The sequence below is a fragment of the Lynx canadensis genome, chromosome B3 (genome assembly GCF_007474595.2).
Source record: "Lynx canadensis isolate LIC74 chromosome B3, mLynCan4.pri.v2, whole genome shotgun sequence".
In the NCBI taxonomy this organism is placed as follows: domain Eukaryota; kingdom Metazoa; phylum Chordata; class Mammalia; order Carnivora; family Felidae; genus Lynx; species Lynx canadensis.
Genome location: NC_044308.2, coordinates 140,523,034 through 140,531,925, shown reverse-complemented (window position 1 = coordinate 140,531,925; position 8,892 = coordinate 140,523,034). Strand labels below are relative to the sequence as shown.

General features: G+C 46.9%; 1 non-coding gene across 1 annotated transcript; it reads right to left on the bottom strand.

Moving 5' to 3' along the window:
* Positions 1-1,818: 1,818 nt before the first annotated feature.
* Positions 1,819-1,921, bottom strand: LOC115517373. Its single transcript, XR_003969828.1, has one exon. It is a non-coding gene; the product is annotated as a U6 spliceosomal RNA (small nuclear RNA).
* Between the last annotated feature and the right edge of the window lie 6,971 nt (positions 1,922-8,892).

Here is an 8,892-nt window from a genome sequence, read left to right as displayed (position 1 = left end):
GACTTAAAAAAGGGACCATTTTCAGAGTTAAGAAGAGTAATGTAACTCATACACATATATACCCACTACCCAGAGTAAACGAGTATTAACGTCTTGCTAGACTGGCTTTGGCTTTTTTGCTTGTTTCGGAAACAAAACCTTCCTCGGTTGTGTTGGCGTTCCATTTGTACCCTTCTCCAAATCTGTTCTCGCTCGCTGCCTCGGGCACCACACTATCTGGAATTGGATGCATTCTTCTCTGCACTTGTACTACGAAAGAACCTATCCATAAACGGCAAATGGTATCGTTTTGTGTTTTAAACCCGTATGTACGTGGTTTCGCACGTATCCTTCAGCAATGTGGATATTCTAATAGATAAATGTCATCCATTGACTTCCACTGAGATTCTTAATGTGCTTATCTTTTTGCTTTGTTTTGCTTTTGACACATAAAAATTTTCTTGATTGCTCTCTTTTGTCCTTTCGTTTGCCTTCTATTACAGTAGGTGGCAAATTACGGCCCGAGGGCCAGACCTGGCCTGCCACTTATTTTTGTAAATAAAACTTTATTGAAACATAGTTAGGCTCATTGGTTTACATATTGTCCATGGCTGTTTTTGCATTACTGTGGCGGAGCTGAAACAGTTGATAGGAACCATACAGGTGTCAAAGCTGAAAATATTTACCATCTGGCCCTTTAGAGAAAAAGTTTGCTTAGACCTGTCTGTAGGGTTGATTTGATTTTTTTTTTTTTTTATAACTACGGGTTTGGAAGAAATACATTCTACATTTATATTTTTAGCAGTTGCCCTCAAAATTTTGAGGTGAATATTTAGCAAAATGTGCAACTATCTGTATCTTCTGCCCTAACTACTCAGTGGCTTTAGAGTGCTTTTAATTCTGAACTCTTCCTTCCTTCAACGAGTGTTAATGTTGTTTGATATTTTAGTTCTGCCTATTTAAAAAAAAAAACTTTTTAAAATGTTTTATTTATTTTTGAGAAGAGACAGAGACAAAATGCGAGTGGGCTAGGGGCAGAGAGAGAGGGAGACACAGAATCCGAAGCAGGCTCCAGGCTCCGAGCTGTCAGCACAGAGCCCGACGAGGGGCTCGAACTCACGGACCGTGAGATCATGACCTGAGCCAAAGTCGGATACTCAACCGACTGAGCCACCCAGGCGCTCCTAGTTCTGCCTTATTCTTACTCTTCTTTTTGTCACTTTCACTTCGTTTCGATCAGTATTTACTTGGGTTTTCAACTGTTTACCATTTTGTAGACTCACTTCTTGCACTCCTCTCCTTTCGGACTTTGCTTTATTGCTGTAGTACTTTTCTTTAGTGAGAGTCTGTGGGTGGATACGTCTTGCCTTTTTCCTTGTGTGTCCAAAAACGTCTTTTCCAGCTCTCACTCGGGTGGTGGGCTTATTGTTTCCTGTAAGTTTTTATAAGATTGTATCATTGCCTTCTGGACTTGAAAAGTGATGGCAGGAGGTCTGCTATGGTTCAACCTTCCCATCTCTTTTCTCTAGTGATTTTTCCCCCCTCTCTGGTGATTTTTAAGCTTTCCTCTTTGTCTTAGATGTTCGATAAAGCCACCGCACTTTATTTCTACTGTTTTGAGTCAACGTGAGGACCCATGTGTTTTCAATTCTGAAAAATTGTCAGCTGTCAGCTCTGCAGATACGTCTCCCTCCCACATTCTTTATTGTTTTCCTCTCCACCACGCGTATGAGACATTGTAGGTAAAACTGTATGAAATTGTTGATAGTCAACCATTCCAGACCTACAGAGAGTTCAACTTAATACACTGGAGCTTCTCTTTGTTTCTTCTTCTTTTTTTGTAACACGGGACACCTCGTGAATCTGCATGCCATCTTCCTGCAGGGCCCACGCGAATCTTCTCCGTACCGTTCCAATTTTCATCTATATGCTGCTGAAGCAGACACAGGAGCCTCTCTGCCTGTTACGCAGGTCGTAAATTACTCTTTCCTGTTATCCACTGGAGTGTTCATTTTTTTTCTGCATTCTGTGTGATTTTTAAATGTCTGTTTTAGAGTTCAATCTTTTTGTTGCAACGTATCTATTCTTCTCCTTAACCTATTTAACTTTTTTTATCTTAAACATTTTTTTAAGGGGCACCTGGGTGGCTCAGTCGGTTAAGTATCCGACTTCGGCTCAGGTCATGATCTTGCGGTTCATGGGTTCGAGCCCCCTGTCGGGCTCTGTGCTGACAGCTCGGAGCCTGGAGCCTGCTTCGGATTCTGTGTCTCCCTCTCTCTGCCCCTCCCTCAAGCGTGCTCTGTCTCTCAAAAACAGATCAACATATTAAAAAAAATTTTTTTTAATGTTTATTTTTGAGACAGAGAGAGACAGAGCATGAACGGGGGAGGGTCAGAGAGAGAGGGAGACACAGAATCAGAAACAGGCTCCAGGCTCCGAGCTGTCAGCACAGAGCCTGATGTGGGGCTTGAACTCACGGACTATGAGATCGTGACATGAGCCGAAGTTGGACATTAACTGACTGAGCCACCCAGACACCCTGGTCTGTTTTTCTTTTTTTTTTTTTAAGTTTATTTATTTATTTATTTATTTGGAGAGAGTGGGGGAGGGGCAGCAAGAGAGGGAGAGAGGGAATCCCAAGCAGGTTCCCCACTGTCAGTACAGAGCCCCATGCGGGGCTCGAACTCACCAACTGTGAGATCATGACCTGAGCCGAAACCAAGAGTCAGAAGCTCAACCGATGGAGCCACCCATGCGCCCCTAACTTTTCTCTTAATGATTATATTTTTCATTTTTAGGCTGTCTATTTAGGTGTTTTCTGATGTGCCTTTGTTTTTCCATTCAATCTTGTTTTTGTATGTATTTCTTCCCGTTTCTCTTTGAAGATTTTACCTACGCTTAAAGTTTCTTTTAATTTTTTCTTTTCTTTCTAGTTTTCGAGGTGAATTTCTCTCATTTCCTAAGTCTTTTGGCTGTTACTAGACCGCAGGGTGCTTTTCCTTCTTTTGCTCCTGTGGATTGTAATTTTTTGTTGTGAGCTTATCTTTAACAGGAGGCGGCTTTCTTTTTTTTTTTTTTTTTTAATTTTTTTTTTTTCCAACGTTTATTTATTTTTGGGACAGAGAGAGACAGAGCATGAACGGGGGAGGGGCAGAGAGAGAGGGAGACACAGAATCGGAAACAGGCTCCAGGCTCCGAGCCATCAGCCCAGAGCCCAACGCGGGGCTCGAACTCACGGACCGCGAGATCGTGACCTGGCTGAAGTCGGACGCTCAACCGACTGCGCCACCCAGGCGCCCCAGGAGGCGGCTTTCTAGGAGCCCTGTTCTCTTGGGTTTTGAGGGGATCCCTTCTGAGTAGCTTCGCATCTGCCTCTCTGAGGATCCTGTGAGTTTTATCGGCTCTGGACAAATTTTATAAGGTTTCAGCTTAGAGTTTCACGGGCGGGCCATGCTTCATGGTTGCTGGCTTTATGAAGGGACTCAGAAGCATACTCCGCCTCATTTAAGCCTAATGTCTCGTTCTTCCCCTAGGCTTCAGTTCCTGGAACCAGTTCCAATATCCTGTGAGACTTTTGTCTTCAGCTTTTATCAACCACTCTGGTTTGGGTTTTAATTTCATTTTGAGCTCCTGGAGATTCTCCTTGCCTTGCTTTTGCAACTGAGTTTGCATTTAAATAGTTTATCGTCACATTGTATCCAAAACTTGTATTTGTTTGGCGGGGAGGTGGGTGGCGTGGATAATCTTTTCAGCGTCTGCTCCCTCTACCATACTGACTGGACGTCTGAGGCCCAAGAAGTTGTTATTATTGTGGATATTTTTGATTACCATGAAACAAATACCTAGGTCACTGTAGGTAAGGTACAAGATGCCCAATTTCCATTCTTTTTTAAAATTTTTTTTTTAACATTTATTTATTTTTGAGACAGAGAGAGACAGAGCATGAACGGGGGAGGGGCAGAGAGAGAGGGAGACACAGAATCGGAAGCAGGCTCGAGGCTCTGAGCCATCAGCCCAGAGCCCGACGCGGGGCTCGAACTCACGGGCCGTGAGATCGTGACCTGAGCCGAAGTCGGACGCTCAACCCACTGAGCCACCCAGGCGCCCCCCAATTTCCATTCTTAATGGAGGAATTTAAAAAGTACCTCGTATTGAACTTACTCGCAGTCTTTGCCTTCCCCATCCCCTCACAGAAATGGTGTGTATCAATCAAGGGCACCCCTGGGACCTGCATCTGGCCAGTTCCAGCAGGCAGCTCTCTGTCCTCGTGCTTACTTGGCTCCGGGGGCCATTCCCTCCCTCCCCAGATTCTTTCTCTGTGGTAGTTCCAGGACACTGTGCTCTCCCGGCTTCTTCCCACCTCACTGGCCACTGTTCCCACCCTCTTTTAGCGAGCTTTTAATGGTTGGGCCTTCTTCTCTTCCTCAGATGCCATCTAATTCCATGGCCCCGTCTCCAAACTCTATTTCCAAATTAATACGCTCCTCTCCATCTCCATTGCAGCTGTGATAGTCCATTATCTTTGGATATCTAAGCCAATATCTAGCCTGAGAAAGCGTCTCAACTGGTCTTCTTGTTCTCTTGCGTATCTCGCCGTGATTCTGTCCCCGCCTAGCAGTGTCAGGATGCAAATTAATCCTGCAGTTTCACTGCTTAAAACCCCACCAGTGACTGCCCGTTGAATGTACAATAAAGCCCAATGTCACCTCTGGTCATGACCTTCCAGGCATCCCCTGATTTGGCTATTGCGTTCTCTTGCAGCCTTTCTTCCTCTCCTCCCTGTTAGCTCACATGCTCTAGGTTGGCCATCTCATGCTGCCCCAGGGCCTTTGTACTTGCTGGTCCTTTCATCCGGAACACTTTGCTCCCAGCCATGTTTCCATGGGCATCTCTTTTTCTCTCCCCCGCCCAGCCTCAGTTCAAGCGCCAGCTCCTCAGAGATGCCTTCACTGGTTATCCTTGCTGAAGTAGCCCAGTGCCTCCTCCCTTCCCTCTGTACCACATTACCCTCTGCTCTTCAAGCCTTCATCATCAAATGTGATCTCATTTATGTCTTTACTCATTTACTCTCACCCTACCAGGAAGGTACCCAAGCAGGGTCTGGGTCTGTCTTGTTCACTGTCGATTTTCCCATTTTGAGAATAATGCCTGGTGCTTAGTAAGTACTCAACAATTAGTTTTTGAAGGAATGGGTGGGTCTACTTTATGCTTCACATATATCATCTCTTGGGTTTTTTCAACAACCCTACACATAGACCTTACTGTGCCCATTATAGAGATGGGGAAAACGAGGATCCTCTGAGATTCCTAAGAGTCTCAGAGTCCTGAAGACAGGAAGTTGCCAAGCCAGGCGTTAGGTTTTCCTGGCTGGACCCAAGGCCCATGCTCACTCTCCTGTGTCACATTGCCTCTTGTGGGCAGATTTGGGATTTGGGTGCAGAGGTCAAAACGCAGACAGTTGTTGAGTCAGGATGTCTCTTTTGTTTGAGAACAAAACCTTTTGTTTAAGCCAATGAAGAACATTCAAGTCCCCGAAGTCCCAGCACCGGATGGCATGCTTCCTTGAAAATGCCCACACAATGGTCGGCATTATGCAGAGACATTTTTTAAATCAACTCTGTTTTGGAGTCTTTCGAACCATAAAAAGATCAGTGTGAAACCACAAAACTTCTATGTTTCTTGCACTCTTAAAACTAAAGAAGAAAAAAAAGTGGAGGGGGGGGGACGGGATTATTTGAACCATATTTTGCAAACGCTAGCTTCTCTCCCGGTCTGAGGTGGCTAGCCAAGTTGCAACTCGCCGCACATTTTTATGGGTCGAGTTGTTAACCTTTGCAAACAGCTGCTTGCAGTGGAATTATCGACAGGGCCCAGGTCTCCGGGCAAAAGTAGGCATGACTGCAGGCCCTACCAACGGTAGAGCTTTCTACCCCGGCTCCGGAGATTTAAAATGTCCTTTGGCCACGCATGCTTACTGGCACTGCAAAGAATTCCCTTGTTCTTCCATTCACTCAAGACTTGGAAGTTTTGGGAGTTGGCCCTAGCGATGTGTCGGGCCACAAGGTAAACCCAAACAGGAGGAGCACGCGTCTTGAGGCCTACGTTACCTGGAAATAGTGTGGAGTCAGGCAAAGGGCTGTCCAGTGGGATGGACTAGAATTTGAATCCTGGCTTCCCAGACAGACCCTTGCTCTGGGTGATCATGGGCCAGTGGCTTGCTCTGGCCCATTCCCAGTTTCCTCATCTGTATAATGGGGCTCCTTGCCTCGTGGGCTGGACGTAAGGATTCAGCGAGACACTGCATAGACTCTGGACTCTAGAGTGTGCGGGACCCCAGTTGGAATCCAACTTCGGCTCCTACCCGCTGCCTGATCTTAGGTCAGCTTAGGCCAAATGTCTCTTAGACTCAGTCTCCCCATCTCACTGGGTCACATAGAGGTTTAAGTGAGAGAACGCATGCGGGGCTCTCGGCGCAAAGCCTGGCTCGTTGTTCTCAATAGATGTATCCCATTTTTGTCTTCTTCCTTTTTTTTTTTTTTTTTTTTTAAAAAAAGTGTTTATTGGGGCGCCTGGGTGGCGCAGTCGGTTAAGCGTCCGACTTCAGCCAGGTCACGATCTCGCGGTCCGTGAGTTCGAGCCCCGCGTCGGGCTCTGGGCTGATGGCTCGGAGCCTGGAGCCTGTTTCCGATTCTGTGTCTCCCTCTCTCTCTGCCCCTCCCCCATTCATGCTCTGTCTCTCTCTGTCCCAAAAATAAATAAACGTTGAAAAAAAATTAAAAAAAAAAAAGTGTTTATTTATTTTTGGAAAAGAGAGATAGAGCATGAGCAGGGGAGGGGCAGAGAGAGAGGGAGACAGAGAATCCCAGCACACCCCACGCTGTCAGCACAGAGCCCGACGTGGGGCGCAAACCCATGAACCGTGAAATCATGACCGGACGCTTCATCGACTGAGCCACCCAGGACCCCCGGTCTTCTTCCTAATAATCAATTCCTAGGATACTGAATGATACTGAGCATGTCCTAAATGAGAACCATCTGTGTTATAAATGTGTCCTTAGGCTGTTCGGCCAACTTAAAAAGTTTTCTACGTTGGTAACCGCGATGAGGTTGTGCGTGCGTGTGTTCCACTTAAACTTAGAAAAACTGGGAAAAAGAAGAAAATCCTTTGTTCAGTGGAGAACATGTTTCAAAGAAAAAGTCATCAGCCAAGAATATTCAGAACCTTTTGTTATGTTTTGAAGAGATGGTTATTTTGTAGGCTCTGAGGCACTTAAACTCTGTCCAGAAATTCCTTTGGTAAATAATAATAATAGAAAATATCCTTTGGAAATAATAGAGGGGATTTAGCAAATGCCTTTCCTTCACGGATCTCAAAGGCTTTCACGTAATTTTAGGGCTTTAGCGATTTTCTTAAAAGGGTTCGACTTGCTTTCCTTTATCAGCCAGAGGTATGTTTACAGCAACTGTGGAACTCGAGAGCTGGAACAGGTCCTGGAGGTGGTTTTGTCCAGCCTGTCTGCTCCACCAGTAGGAGAGACTGAGGCCCAGAGCGGGGACGAGCAGGTGGCAGGACTGGAGGCCGGGACTCTTACAACCGGCTCAGTGCTCTTTCTGACCGCAGGCTTCCTGATGCCTGCGGCCTCCACGTCCTCCAAAAGGCCGACCCCATATTGACATTTGACTCCTACTTGCCGGTTTCAACTTTGGGCTTCTGCCTGTGCGTGTTCGACCGGGAGGGGCAGATGAACAGTAAGGGCATGGGCTTCTCCCTGGGGCTCCCGTCCCGGAGTGTGAGTGCCCAGGCAGGCAGGGGGCCATCCCTGGCTTTGGAGTCAGGCTGGAGGCTCAAATGTTGCCTGTGACCTTGGGGGATTCACCTAAGTGCTCTGGACCTCTTTGCCTTGCCTTTAAGAGGCAATAAGTAGTTCGTAGTTACCTGGGCAGGTTTGGGGGTTAGAATCAAGAGCCCGTGTGTCATCCCTAGAGGGTGGACTGTCTTCACCCACACGTGTGTCACATTTATCTCCCTAGTTCAGGTATGTCATTTTGCATCCTCTTGCTTTTGACTCCTTTCTCCATGGAGTTTCCGTTCAACCGACATTCTAAGCCGAGCGGTATGCTAGGTTTTCCTCATGTCAGGGTGAAACATGGAGCCTGCCGTGATGGACCTTTCTAAGAAAAACCAGGGCAATGCACAGAGCTGCGTATCTGTTAGGGTGAGACAGGTGCGCTGCAGTAACAAATATCCCCCCACCCGCTGCGGCTCAAACACAGCAAAGCTGAACTTTGGCTCTTGCTACGCGTCTAACGCTACTCAGCAGGAAGGCTCTGTCTGCCGTAGCTCCTCAGAAATGCAGGCTGATGCAGAATCGCCGTAACGTGGCCCTGCACCATCACCGGGGCCGCACGGGGGAGGAGAACGAGGGGTCACACCGAGACTCTTAGGGCTCCCGCCAGCAGTGACACACGTCTTTTCTGCTCATAGGTCATGGGCCAACGCCAGTCATACGGCCACACCTGACTTCGAAGGACGTGAGGAGCTGCGATCCTTCATGTGCCTGGAAAGAGAGCTGGCGTGTCCGCGTGCCTCAGTTTCCCCACCTGTAAAAGCGGGAGGCACGACCAGCGGGGACCATGCATTCTGAGGCAGTGCTCGGTCCTGCCTCCTGTGCGACTGGAGGAAGATTGCTCGTGTTCACCTTCAGAGAGTTGGCGGGGAAGTGGGTGTAGCCGGCGCTTAGAACTAATTTAGGTTTCTGATTTCCAGAGAGATGCCTTTATTTTGGGCCTCCTTTCCCTTCTGCTCTTAAATTCTGGCAGAAGTATTTTCAAGGTTATGGTTATTACATCAATTATTTTTCTAATTTCTTTTTTGAGTGAAATCCATTTTTGCAGAGCGAAGAAGGAGTGGTG